The 14,423-nt window shown below is 44.9% G+C and overlaps 1 protein-coding gene across 1 annotated transcript in view; it reads left to right on the forward strand.

The window, feature by feature from the left end:
* The first annotated feature begins 6,050 nt into the window (after positions 1–6,050).
* The window catches only part of TTC29 (tetratricopeptide repeat domain 29), a 321,745-nt gene continuing 313,372 nt past the window's right edge, over positions 6,051–14,423 (forward strand). Inside the window, exon 1 of the mRNA XM_030192694.1 lies at positions 6,051–6,117. The gene's annotated coding sequence lies outside the window, so the exon portion shown is untranslated. The remainder of the gene's footprint in view (positions 6,118–14,423) is intronic.

Here is a 14,423-nt window from a genome sequence, read left to right on the forward strand (position 1 = left end):
GCCTTCGGCACCTAATCACTACATCTCTTCTCAGGAAATCTCATCTACCCCAACTTGACATTTCGTCCTTTAGATTGTAAGCTCTTCTGAGCAGGGACCGTCTTTATTCGTTAATTTGTACAGCGCTGCGTAACCCTAGTAGCGCTCTAGAAATGTTAAGTAGTAGTAGTAGTAGTGAATGGGGAGGAGATGGAGAGGATAAGGATACATCAAAGAAGCCTCAAAAGAAAGCCATTTCGGTACATCCTTGACACAATCCCCAAGGAACCAAAGCAACGATTGAGAAAGCTTAAAGGCCACATGGTAATTCCTGAAATCCAGAAGATTAACACCACCCTTGTCCTTACTAAGCTTTAGTTTGTTTAGGGCTATACGAGGGGGGGGGGGGGGGTTCGTTTCCAAATAAATTTGTTAACAAGACTGACAATCTTCTAATAAAGGCTGAATGGGAAAGGAATGGGGTCATACCAAAAATGTAATTTAATTTAGGAGACAAGAGCACCTTGATGGCTTCAGTTCTACTCCACCAGGTGAGATATAAAAGAGACCATTAATTTAAAATAGATTTGGTAAGAGAGATACTGTAATAGATTCACTAATTAGAGTAATTGATTTAACAGTTGGAATACCAAATTCCAAGATACTTGATTTTGTGAGATTCCCAGAAAATGGTAAGTGTTCGAGATGATGTTTTAGAATATGAGGGCTCAGAGGCATTACAGTACATTTGGACCAATTTATTTTGTACTCTGATATAGGAGAAAAGTAATTTATAATGTGTAACAGTATACGGAGAGAATTTAAGGTGGTGGAAACTAAAATATCATCAGTGTAAATAGAAAGTTTGCAGGTTTCCTGGCCTGAAGAAACACCAACTATATCTGAATTAGCCCTAATGGCTACAGTGAGTGGTTCAAGAGCTAAAGAGTAAGGGGGATAGAGAGCAGCATTGTTTAGTTCCCCTTTTAAGGGTAGAAAACTGAGATACTGTGCCATTAACTACTATTGTGGCCGGCAGATAGGTTGTTATACACAAGCTGAATCATTCTTATGAACTTAGGGCTAAAGGCAAACCAGCGGAGTACCTGAAGTAAATAGTCCCAATCAATCTGATCAAATACCTTTTTGGCATCAAGTGAGACTGCTAGGAAGGGCTCATCAGAGAATTCGGCCTGAGCCAGGATATTCCAGAAGAGCCTGGAGTTGTCACTTGCTAGTCTATTGGGGGTGAATCCGTTTTGATCCCTATGGATTATATCAGGGAGGATCTTTAGTAATCTAAATGCCAGTATCTTTGTGTAAATTTTATTATTAATATTAACGAGTGGAATGAGATGATAATTTTCAACCTTTGCATGATCTCTATTGGGTTTGGGAATAACTATAAACGTGGATTATATAAAGGAATCTTTCTTATCAGAATCATAGTGAAACGATTAAGAAATAAAATGTAATTTGGGGGCAAGAAGATTGGCAAACGCTTGATATAATTCTACAGTGAATCCGTCATTAACAGGGGTTTTCCCTTTGGGGAGAGATTTTATGGCTTCTAAAATCTCTTGACGAGGCATATCATTTTCTAACATTGAGTTCAGAGAGAGAGAGACACTGTGAGACGCTTTAGTTTACCTATGAGTTGTTGGAACACGTCTGTGGAAAAATGGATTTCAGAATCATAATTTTTTTGTAGCAGTCTTGGAATTGTTGGGCTATAACCAAATCTGTGGCGTGGGCGACTCCATTAGAGTCAACTATTTGTACTACTCGGGTTCTGTTTGTTTTTGATTTAAAATATTGTGCCAGAAGGTGGCTGGCTTTATTATTTTCTGCATAGAGTTTTGGAGATGTATTATTTCCAGCTCATCTTTAGTGAGGGCTGAATTGAGTTCGTACTTCAAGGCCTGGAGAGTTAAAAGAGAGGTAGGATCCTTATCAACTAGAAATTTGTTCTCTAATGCCTTAATATTGGATTCTAATTTGGTCAGTTCTTTTTTTGTGCTCACGATTTTTCCCAGCCCCAGAAGCTCTCCCTCTGTTGCAGCATCCCACCTATGCGGGACTGGAAATTGCAGCAGAGAGAAAGCTTCCAGGCCGCTGAAGGCAGTGTGTTTACCTCACTGACGCTGCTGGCGGCCCGTATTGAAGAAGGCAGCGCTGCAGGGAGCCGAAAGGGAGTAGGAGAGATCTGACCAAGGCGATTAGATTGAGAACCTAAGACGGCAATGATGGCTGAAGCACAGAGCTGAATGTAGATGCTAAGGATGCCTTAGGGCCCTTGGGAGCGCGAGGCCCTGTGCGGCTGCCCCTGTCACCCCTGCCTAAGACTGGCCCTGGAAGAGTTTGGATCCTTGAGGGCAAGCAGTTTCCGACCAGGGGGGAGAATGTAACTCATGGGTCCATGGTTAGCAGGTCATTAGGGGAATGACAGGAGGACGCAGGAGGAGCTCAGAGGATATAAAAGGGAAACCTTTTGGGAAGGATTTTGTCTCTGGATCCGCCTCTTGACAAAGTAACTAGCTCTTGGTTGTTGGAGTTCTGTGTTAATGATAGGCCCCCTGCCAGGTGACCCAGTGCAGTAAAGGGTGTTCCTACAGCACTGTAACCGGTGGATTGATTACCTAGACAGTAAACGGTTATATTGCATCAGCCTTTTGAGGAGCAAGAAACTCAGCGGATTGGGGAGTCCAGCCGTAACCGGGGCTTGGGTGGAATTGCAGTCTACCCTGGCTGATAGCGAAACCTTCGGGGTGGCAGCCCAAAAGGAGTATGCAATTACTGGAAACCTAGCCCGGATGGTATTGAAGTACATTGGGAGTGTGAAATCTATTTTGGGTTCTAACTGAGCTGCAGGACAGGCATGAGGGTTAAGCACATGTGTTAATCCAGTGAATATACTTTTGCTGTGACCATCTTGAAAGCAATTGTTAATTACATCTGAACTGTATGAAGACCAGTGCAGTGAAAACCATCAGTTAAGAAGTTAATAAATGTTCCAGTTTCTTTAAATCCTCTGAGTGTCATGTGGTTCCTGAGTGGGTGAGCTGATGGGACCAGAGTGAGTAAGTAATAAAAGCTGCAGTGGCTCTGGAGCCCCTTCTAACCCAGGATAGCAGGACCGGGTTACACCATATGGATGCTGGCGATATTCAGTGCTGGTGCCCCATAGTTAACCAGGCACAAAGGACAGCATAAAAGCAGTCCTACCTTTCCCTGTTTAGCTAGCCAGGCACCAGTACTGAATATCGTCCAGAACCCAGATAGCTTCTGGGTAGTGGCCTGAGGGGTTTCTGGTGCTTCTCCCATTCTCCCCTTTAATCCTGATCCTCCCTGCCTCCCCCTTAAGAAAAGAAGAACTTCATGACCAGGCCTCCACCGCACCACCCCCTATAGGGTCTCCCCCCCAGACCTACCTTTGATAGCCCTGGTGGTCTAGGGAGTCCTAAGGACTGGCCTCAAAATGGCTGCCATGACCTTTAGTAGCATCTTGCAATAGTCACTAGTACTGCGAGGCTGCTGTTAGAGATTGAACTGGTCATTTTGATGCCGGAGCCCTTAGGACCCCCTAGACTACAAAGGCTATCAAAGGTAGGTCCTGGGAAGACCTACAGGGATTGTGAGGGCTTCTTCAGGTACTCTTCTTGTCTTCAGGGGGGGGGGGGATCAGGATTTGAGGAGAGAAGGGGGTCTTGAAGACACTTATGTGTGTCCTGGCCGAATAAGTGTCCCATGTGGGTCCCCACTGATTATGCATAACCCTCCATTGCCCCAGGTACAAAAAAACAGATTCTGAGCCCCCTAGGGATAGAGGGTTTAAAAGAGGTTTGGACAAATTCCTGGAGGAAAAGTCTATAGTCTGCTATTCAGACAGACATGGGAAGCACTGCTTGCCTGGGATTTATAGTATGGATTGTTGCCGCAATTTGGGTTTCTGCCAGGTACTTGTGACCTGGCTTGGCCACTGTTTGGAAAATAGGATATTGGGCTAGATGGACCATTGGTCTGACCCAGTATGGCTACTCTTATGTTCTTACGTAGAGAAAAGTACCTGTATATAATGAGTTCAGCGCTGAATACGTCTAGTAGCGCTATAGAAATGATTAGTAGTAGTAGTAGTAGTAAGATGCTGACTTGGCCTCACATACTGAATGCTGGTGCCCGGTCATAGGTTGACATTGAATATCGGGACCTATTTCTGCTTGTAGCGGTCAGTGTTTTTAAAAAATGCTGATGCCACTAGCTAATTATTGACAAGATAATGTTTAGAAGAAACATCATCATAAGTCACATATACCATATCCTATATAATAATTCTCACCTCCAACGTTCTATGCTTGGGACCGTGGCTCCCTGGCTGCAAGTGGTCTGCGAGGCAGACACGCACGGACGTCACTGATGTCAACACAGCTGATTCCAAGGCAAGGGGAGGAGTTTCCCTACTCCTCCTACTGCCTCGGAATCAGCTGTCACCCCCCCGCGCTATGGCCTCCTCGAAACCCACCCCCTCCTGCGAACCTGTCGATCCCCCCCCGGAACGCCGAAAACTGCCGCCACCGCCGCCGTTGTTGTGCTACCTTCCCTTCCCGTAGGTTCTTCAATCATCTTCTTAGAAAGTTTAACTCCGTGCGTCTGACATCAGACAACCTACGGGAAGGGAAGGTAGCACAACAACGGCGGCGGTGGCAGCAGTTTTCGGCGTTCCGGGGGGGGGGGGGATCGACAGGTTCGCAGGAGGGGGTGGGTTTCGAGGGGTCCATAGCGCGCGGGGGGGGGGGGAATTGCCTGCCTAAGGCCCGTTTCCTTGCCTACAGAAACGGGCCTTTTTTACTAGTTAATACATAACTTTCCCTTATTCATAACAATAACTAAGCTTTTCAGAACTTATCTATATACAACATCCGTAAAATCCACCCCTTTCTTTCCGAGCGCTCTGCCAAAACCCTCATCCACACCCTTGTCACCTCTTGTTTAGACTACTGCAATCTGCTTCTTGCTGGCCTCCCACTTAGTCACCTCTCTCCTCTCCAATCGGTTCAAAACTCTGCTGCCCGTCTCGTCTTCCGCCAGGGTCACTTTACTCATACTACCCCTCTCCTCAAGACCCTTCACTGGCTCCCTATCCGTTTTTGCATCCTGTTCAAACTTCTTCTACTAACCTATAAATGTACTCACTCTGCTGCTCCCCAGTATCTCTCCACACTCGTCCATCCCTACACCCCTTCCCGTGCACTCCGCTCCACGGATAAATCCTTCTTATCTGTTCCCTTCTCCACTACTGCCAACTCCAGACTCCGCGCCTTTTGTCTCGCTGCACCCTACGCCTGGAATAAACTTCCTGAGCCCCTACGTCTTGCCCCATCCTTGGCCACCTTTAAATCTAGACTGAAAGCCCACCTCTTTAACATTGCTTTTGACTCGTAACCACTTGTAACTACTCGCCTCCACCTACCCTCCTCTCCTCCTTCCTGTACACATTAATTGATTTGATTTGCTTATTTTATTTTTTGTCTATTAGATTGTAAGCTCATTGAGCAGGGACTGTCTTTCTTCTATTTTTGTGCTGTACTGTGTACGCCTTGTAGCGCTATAGAAATGCTAAATAGTAGTAGTAGTAGTAGTAGTAATATACTATAATAAAGCAATAAAAACGTTTAAACTAGAATATCTATCTATCTACCTATCTCTCCAGTTTGGATCTTTCTGCAGCCTAAGCAGTTTGTATCAGTGTGTCCTTGAGCCGCTGTGTTACTCTGCTCTAGGAGGGAGACTTCATACCTCATCCTGATTTTGAACTTACAGCCCAAAGCAGCGTAGTACTTTTAGTCCCGTAGAAATCAATAGTACAGGTCTCACAGTGCACTAGAATGCAGTTGTCAGAAGTTCAGGACAGGCCCATGCCCTCTTTTTCCTGAAAGCCTATCAGCTGTAAGCTGCAAGGAGAGCAGGCTGCATTCTGCCCACCCCCTCCCACTTCGATATTGGTGATTGGATAGTGTTGTCGTTCTGAGGTTGCTGAGGCAACCGAACAAGCGTGCCTCTAACTGAGAGCTTGCAGAAGACAGTCCAGTGCAGGGGGATCACTTGTGGCTGCTGCAGCTTCCTGTCTATTTGCTGTCCTTGGTGAGTAGGAACAGAGAGGGCAAGGAGAGGAGTAGAGTTAATGAGAGGGATTTACTTATCACACTTGGCTTCTGAGTTTGGGTTGTTCCCCCTCCCCCTCCCCAGGACCTGGAAGTCTTTTTATAGATTCAATGTTTGCTAGTAGCTCCCCTACCAGATCTTATATTTTGGTTTTGTCTGCCGTCCCACTGTGAGGTCAGTCAGGAATGGACAGCAAAAAAAAAAACCATGAAAATATAAAGTACTTTTTAGTTCTCATAAATTCTCTAAAATGATAATAGTCTTATTAGGGCATGGAATAGTTAAGGCAGGGATGTGTACAGTAGATAACTTTCATGCATTGGCTCATGTCAGTGTATACCACAAAACCCCTCAAATCCCAGGGAAGTCAGATTATCTGTGTTGTCATTTTGGATTTGGTGTTGCTGGCAAGAGGGAGACCAGCAGCCTCCTGATACCTCATATTGGGGCACCATTTAAAACAGAGATGCCAAGTCTCAGTTATTAAGAGCAGCACGCTTGTTTGAGTGCGCCCTCATGCTGTTTGATCCACTTGGTCTACTCATTAGACTGAGCCTCATTGCCAATGCACTGATGCTGATCACTGCTTTCCTGAGAGGCAAGTCCAACTCAGGGCTGGCAGTAAGCAGGGTATGCATGGCAGGGGGGCGCCCACATTCGAGGGGTGCCAGAAACTGCCATGCTTACCCTGTGCTATACTACAGCCCTCCAAAGAAGATCCTTGAAGGCCGCCTTGGCGGTTTAGTGGTCTCTGCGGCTGTGGGGGCAGGAAAGAATCCCACTCTTTCCCGCCCTCTGCTGCTCCTCTGTCTCCGCTTTGCTTTTCTGTGCCGCAGGTGCTGCCTCTGTATTTTCAAAATGGCTGCTGAGGCTTCCGGCGGCAGTGTCGCAGCCATTTTGAAAACCTGGCGGCAAAGCGGAGACGGAGGAGCAGCAGAAGGCAAGAAAGAGTAGGATTCTTTCCTGCCCTCCCAGCTGCATAGGCCACTACACCACCAGGATGACCTTCAAGGAGCAAGGTAGGCCTTCGTGGAAGAGGGGGGTTGTAGTAAGCGGTAGGGGGATGGCGGCATTACTACTGCAGCGGCAGGGGCGTTGGCACAGTTTATGCCATCACAAGGACAAAATATAAGAAAACCAACGGACTGCATTAGGGGCTTATAGCCCATTTAGTTATGTTTAAGCAAATGAGAGATCTGCATGAAAGAAAATATTTATTTTTATTATTTTGACTTCTGAAAACCACTTGTCCCTGAAACATGCTCAAAACAGAATAATCCATTTGTAAAAAAAAAAAAACCAGAATAATTTGTACAAAAGAGATGAGGTGAAGATGTGATTCCATGTGCTCCAATAAAAGGAGAGTTTAGTGCTCCAGTAAAAGGAAAGTTTAATTTTACTTCCAATCTTTATAACAGCAGGCTTCCCAAGGCAGATTACAACAGTTAAGATGGACCCATCAGTAAAGAGGATATCCTCACTGAAATTTGGCCATTTATTACTGTATTGTATAGATCAGTGTAGAGCACAAAATACAGCCTTTATTAATGCTGTTTCCACCAGTTACAATAATTTTTAAGCAGTTTTAGTGATATAAATATCATGAAATAAAATTGAATATCTACACATGGGAAGCTTTCATATAAATTAAAAAGCTTTTGAGTAAAAAAAAAAAGAAAAACTTTTGTTCTTCACCTTTTAAGGCACTGGACTGAAAAAGGGGGCAGGGAGGGAGAAGAGAGAAAGGAGATGCTGGGGGGGGGGGGGGGGGGGGGGGAACTGATAGTTTGCAGGGGGGCACCAGAGACCCTAGCGCCGGCCCTGGTCCAACTGGAGAAAAGCCAGGTGAACCCACCAGTAGGAATAAATCTGAGCACACCTTCCTGTGTACTTTGCTTCTCCCTGACCCATTCTTTTTTTTTTTTACTGTTGCTAACAGTACACATGCCGTGAAATCTATTGGGTTAATATCGAGCTGATGATGGTCAGCTTTTTTGTGAACACTGACTATCACCAACTAAATTAAACCTGGGTGTTTGCTGGTCCTTTTGTGGGTACCTGCACTGAATATTCAGGTAATACCTGTCCACCATCACGTATCCAGGTACTGGCCAATATTGAGACCAATACCTGGATAAGTGCTTGGGAAATGGATATAATTAAGACAGACTTTTTTCTGTCCTAATTTTATTCGGGCACTTACCTGATTAGTGGACTGAAAATCACTGCTAACTGGGTAAATCTCCGTTCTGTCCAGACTTCTTCCTGAACTACTATAGTACTAAACGGCATAGGAGCCAACTCGGTGGCTGCTGTGGGTGCTTCAGCACCCCCAATATTGAATAAATTTCTTGTATGTGTCCAGGGAGGGGTGATCCCCACTGGGGTTAGCACCCCCAATAATTTAAAAAAGGTGGCTCCTATGCTAAACGGATAATGCTGTGATGGTCGGAGCAAATATTCAGCGGCACTATTCAGTTAAGGCTCTAGAGCTGGCTGTTAAATCCTTTGGAATATTGACCCCATGTGCATTTGTAACCCAGGTCTCTCCCGTCCAGTAGCTCCGGTCCTGGGCCACAAACAAAACATACAAGCAGTTCCTTTCTCTCAGGCCACTTTTACCACACTTATCAGTTCCAGTTCATTTGCAATCAAGCTTGGGAGTGGGTCAGTGGTTCAGAATAGCATCCAGGGATTGAGAATCTTACTCTGTTCTCAGCTTCTACTCAGCTCTTCAGTCCAGGAACCACACAGTACTCCAAGGGTTTTATAGAAACTTTAGCTTTTATTAGAAAAATGATTATACACAATTTATATTCCACTATCAGGTTTATTTTCGAAAGAGAAGGGCACCCATCTTTCGACACAAATCCGGAGATGGGCGTCTTTCTCTCAGGGTCGCCCAAATCGGCATAATCGAAAGCCGATTTTTGGTGTCCCCAACTGCTTCCCATCGCGGGGACGACCAAAGTTCCCGGGGGCGAAGGCGGGACTGGGGCGTGCCTAACAGATGGGCGTCCTCGAGCGATAATGGAAAAAGAAGGGCGTCCCTGACGAGCATTTGGGCGACTTTACTTGGTTCGTTTTTTCTAACGACCAAGCCTCAAAAAGGTGCACGAACTGACCAGATGACCACCGGAGGGAATCAGGGATAACCTCCCCTGACTCCCCCAGTGGTGACTAACCCCCTCCCACCCTGAAAAAAAGAACTTTAAAAACTTGTTTTGCCAGCCTGAAATGTCATACTCAGGTCCATCGCAGCAGTACGTAGGTCCCTGGGAGGGGAGGTATGTGTGTGTCAGCGGAGACATAGTAAAGTCGTGGATGTCCTTCTTTCAAACATTTTGGACATCCTGAACTGCCCCCCCCCCCCCCACAGGGATGACCAGATTTCAAGGGAGTGGCGTGGAGAGGAGGAGTGGCCTAGTGGTTAGAGCACTGGTCTTGCAATCCAGAGGTGGCTGCTTTAAATCCCACTACTGCTACTTGTGATCCAAAATTCAAATAAATACAGGGGGTGTCAGAGACATAGCAGGCATAGACATCCTTCTCACAGAAACATCCAGGCATGGACATCCTTCTCACAGAAACATCCACATTTTGGACATCCTCAACTGCCATCACAAGGACGGAGGCATAGCAAAGGACGTCCTTCTAAAAAAAATGACGTCCCTGACAAGCACTTGGATGTTTTCACCTGGACTTGTATTTTTCTAAGGTTGTAAGATGGCAATTTATTTAAGGTTGTTGACGGCTATTATACATGCAGCTTTTTCCGTTCAGTTAGTGTATCAGTTAGTCCACTGCAGTGCTCCCTAGGGTGCCCAGTTGGTGTCCTGGTATGTCAGGGGAACCAGTGCACTACGAATGCTGGCTCCTCCCACGACCAAATGAGTTGGATTTGGTCATTTTTGAGATGGGCATCCTCGGTTTCCATTATCGCCGAAAACCGGGGACGACCATCTCTAAGGTCGACCTAAATGTTGAGATTTGGGCGTCCCCGACCATATTATCGAAACAAAAGATGGACGCCCATCTTGTTTCGATAATACGGGTTTCCCGCCCCTTTGCGGGGACATCCTGCGAGGACGCCCTCAGGAAAACTTGGGTACCCTCTTCGATTATGCCCCTCTTGAGTATTTTTCTGTCCCTGCAGGGCTCACAATCTAAGTTTGTACCTGAGGCAATGGAGGGTTAAGTGACTTGCTCAAGATCACAAGGAGCAGTATTGGGATTTGAACTGATGATATAACCACTAGGCCACTCCTCCACTTCACTATTTTATTTATTTATTTATTAGGATTCACTCAAGGTGGTGTACAGTAAAAATAAATCAAACATGAGCAATAGACCATTACAGCAGTAAAAATATTCAAATAGCAATGCAAAGTATGGCATAGTATACTACTTACAATGTCAACACAATACTACTACTACTTAACACTTCTACGTAATAGAACATTTTAATTGACAGTGTAGGGTATGCAAAGATGGAACATGTAGACAGATAAGAGAGTAAGAGGAGTTAGAAAATAAGGTGACTGATTTAAAGAAAGTTGCACATGAGGTCAGAGAGATGGTTAAATATTTCTCTAAACTAATAATAATAATAACATGACACTTTTATCCCACACTTATAATAAAAGTTCAGTGTGGCTCACAAAAGAATGAACTGGGCCAGCTCCAGGAATTTTACATATAATAATCAACTAAACATAAAAAATTTAAATAATCACATCAAAAATTTCCTAAACATAAAAGTTTTCAGCAATTTTCGAAAGATCATATAATTTGATTGCCTTCTCAAATCAATTGGTAAATCATTCCAATGACTGGCAACTAAATAAGCCAATGCACCCCAAAATCCTGTTTGTAATAATAATAATAATAAAACTTTATTTATAACCCGCTATATCTTTAAAAATCTAAGCGGGGAACAAATCATATCCTATATAATAATTCTCACCTCCAACAGGATGTGCTTGGGACCGTGCCTGCCGGAAGTGGTCTGCTAGGCAGGCATGCACTGACCTCAGTGACAGACAATTTGGCAAAGCAAAACAATCTGAGTGCTGGCCATTAGGACACAGGGTTGATAGGAGAGTTTTAAAAGACTGAAGGAACCGAAAGTGTTAAATGGGGGGAGGGGGGAGTTCTGAACGACTGAAAGACATGAACATTTGAGAAAGGAAAACAATCTGAATGCTGGCCATTAGGACACAGGGTAGATAGGAGAGTTTTAAAAGACTGAAGGAAACGAAAGTGTTAAACTGGAGAAGGGGGGGGGGGGGGGAGTTGTGAATGACTGAAAGACATGAAAATTTGGGACAGGAAAACAATCTCAATGCTGGCCATTAGCACACAGGGTACATAGGACAGTTTTAAAAGACTGAAGGAACCAAAAGAACCAAAAGAAATGAAAATTTACCAGAGGAACACAATCTGAATGCCAGGCATTTGTACACAGGGTACATAGGACACTTTTTTTAAAAAAATGAAGGACGTGAAAGTATTACATCTTGGGGGAGGGGTGAGGAGGAAAGCGGTGGGGTATCCGGATACTGGGCGTTAGGGCCACGGGGGTACATAGACTTTTGAAAGCCTTAAGGAACCCAAAGTGTGGGAAGGAGGAGGAAAAGGAGAGGAAGGAATGGGGTGAGGGGCATTAGGAACAGGGGAGGGGGCCCTGTCACACACTCTCATTCTCACACACACACTGTCACACAGACAGTCTCACTCTGTCACACACCCGCACATTCACTCTGGCTCTCTCTCTCTCAAACATACACACTCCCAGGAAAACCTTGCTAGCGCCTGTTTCATTCGTTCAGAAACGGGCCTTTTTTACTAGTACAAAATATTTTTAAAACGTGGAAGGGCATTTTTAATAGAACATCTAAATCAGAATTTGGACGTTTTACAAAAACGTCCAAATTCTGAACAGGAAAGAAGGTCATTTTCGAAAAAGATAGACGTCTATCTTTTGTGTTCGAAAATACTATGGACGTCTTGTGATTTGGATGGAGTTTTTTTGGTCCATTTTTGAACAAAAACCGTCAAAATACAAAACATCCAAAACAGAGGAGGAGTTGCTTAATGGTTAGTGCGGCGGGCTTTGAACCCGGCAACATGGGTTCCATTCCCACTGCTGCTCCTTGTGACTTTGGGCAAGTCAAATGCTGAAGAGGAATTTTTGGATATGACATCTAAATCTGAATTTGGACGTTTAACAAAAAACAAAATCAGAACAGGAAAGGTCATTTTCTACACAAAAAAAAAAGTCTATCTTTTCCTTTTGAAAATGCTGTTGGGAAAAACATTTTGTGATTTGGACGTTTTATTGTTTGGTCCATTTTCAAACAAAAAATGTACAAATGCAAAATGTACAAAATACACAAGAAAATCTACAATAGAGTGAAACAATTCACATGTTCTAAGTGTGGTAAAAGCTTTGGTTGTAATGTAAATCTCAAAGCGCATCAGAAAGTCCACACGGGAGAGAAACCATTAGCATGTAATAGAGTCTGGTAAAAGCTTTGGTCAGAAGGTAAACCTCACAATGCACCAGAGAATACACACAGGAGTGAAACCATTTACATGTCCTGAGTGTGGTAAAAGCTTTGGTTGGAAAGAAAGCCTCACACGGCATCAGAGAATCCACACAGGGATGAACTGAGGAGGTAAAAGCTTCAGTTGTATTGGGAAGGTAATTAGGGAATGTACACTCTTGCTATGAAGTATGGAAAAATAGCACTCTGGTATTTAAATATATATAATGGGACCTCCTTTTTATCTATAGATATGAATTCAAAGCCCAAATCTACTGATAAACAATAGAAACAAGGCTCAAATGTTATAAAAAAAAAATAGAAAGCTTGGCATCAGGTAGAATATTGGAAAAGTGACTTCCTAGAAAAGCAATAGGGCATCCTTGGGGGCACTGCAGTGGACTTTATAAAATCCCCCAGGTAATCATCTCACCATTGCTCCCTTACCTTGTCTGCTGAGTCCCCCCAAAACCCACTACCCCCAACTGTACACCACTACCATAGCCCTTACAGGTGAAGGGAACACCAATATGTGGGTACAGTGGGTTTTGGAGGGCTCACGGTTTCTTCCACAAGTGTAACAGGTAGGGGGAGGTAGAAGCCTGGGTCCACCTGTCTGCAGTGCACTGCACCACTACTAGACTACTCCAGGGACTTGCATGCTATTCTAATGGACCTGAGTATAACATCAGAGTCTGGCAAATAATATTTTAATCACATTTTTGGGGGGTGGGAGGGGGTTAGTGACCACTGGGGGAGTAAGAGCATATTTTTGTGTGGAGTGGAGGAGTAACCTAGTGGTTAGTGCAGTGGACGTTGATCCTGGGGTAGTGGGTTCAATTTCCACTACAGCTATTTTTTATTTTAAAAAAAACAGGTCTAGCTCAAAACATCTAAGTTTTAGTCCTGGATATTTTTGTTTTGTTCCATTATGGCTGAAAGACATCTAAGTCCCGCCTTGAACATGCCCCTGGCACACTCTCTTGAGATTTAGACGTCCTTCTGAGGAACTTCAGAGAAAAATGTCTGAAAAGAGGTTTCAAAAATACTGATTTGGACGTTTTTGTGTGGTAAATGTCCAAATGCAGACTTATTTTTATTTATTTACTAGTAGAAAAGGCCCGTTCAGACACAAATGAAACGGACGCTAGCAAGGTTTTCCTCGAAGGGTGTATGTTTGAGAGAGTGTGTGTGAGAGTGACTGTGTGAGAGAGAGAGTGAATTTGTGAGTGTGTGTGTGTGACAGACTGAGACTGTGTGCGAGTGTGTCTGTGAGAGAGAGTGTGTGTGGCTGGGGCCCCTCCCTCCCAGCCACTTCCAGTGTCCCCCCCTCCCAGCCAGTTCCAGTGTCCCCCCTTCATCCGTGTTCCAGGGTCGTCCCCCCATTTTTTTTTTTAGTTTTAGTACAGGTGGTGCATTCCCCCTCCTCCCCTCTCATCCCCTCCTCCGAATTCCAGAGCCCCTTCCCCCCCATTCCAGACCCCTCCCTCCGAATTCGACCCCCCCTCCGAGTTTCAGACCCCCGTCCCCCCCAGTTCCAGACCCCCTCCCTCCATCCGAATTCCAGACCCCCCTTCCGAGTTCCAGAGCCCTCCCTTCTGCTCTCCGAATTAAAGACCCCACCTCCCAGCCTCCCTCCCTCCAATTTGTAGACCGCTGCCTCCCTCCGAGTTCCAGATCCCACCTTCCTGCCTTCCTCCCTGTGATTTCCAGACCCCCCTCCCTCCGATTTCTAGA

This window comes from Microcaecilia unicolor, chromosome 2, assembly GCF_901765095.1.
Source record: "Microcaecilia unicolor chromosome 2, aMicUni1.1, whole genome shotgun sequence".
NCBI classification, from domain to species: domain Eukaryota; kingdom Metazoa; phylum Chordata; class Amphibia; order Gymnophiona; family Siphonopidae; genus Microcaecilia; species Microcaecilia unicolor.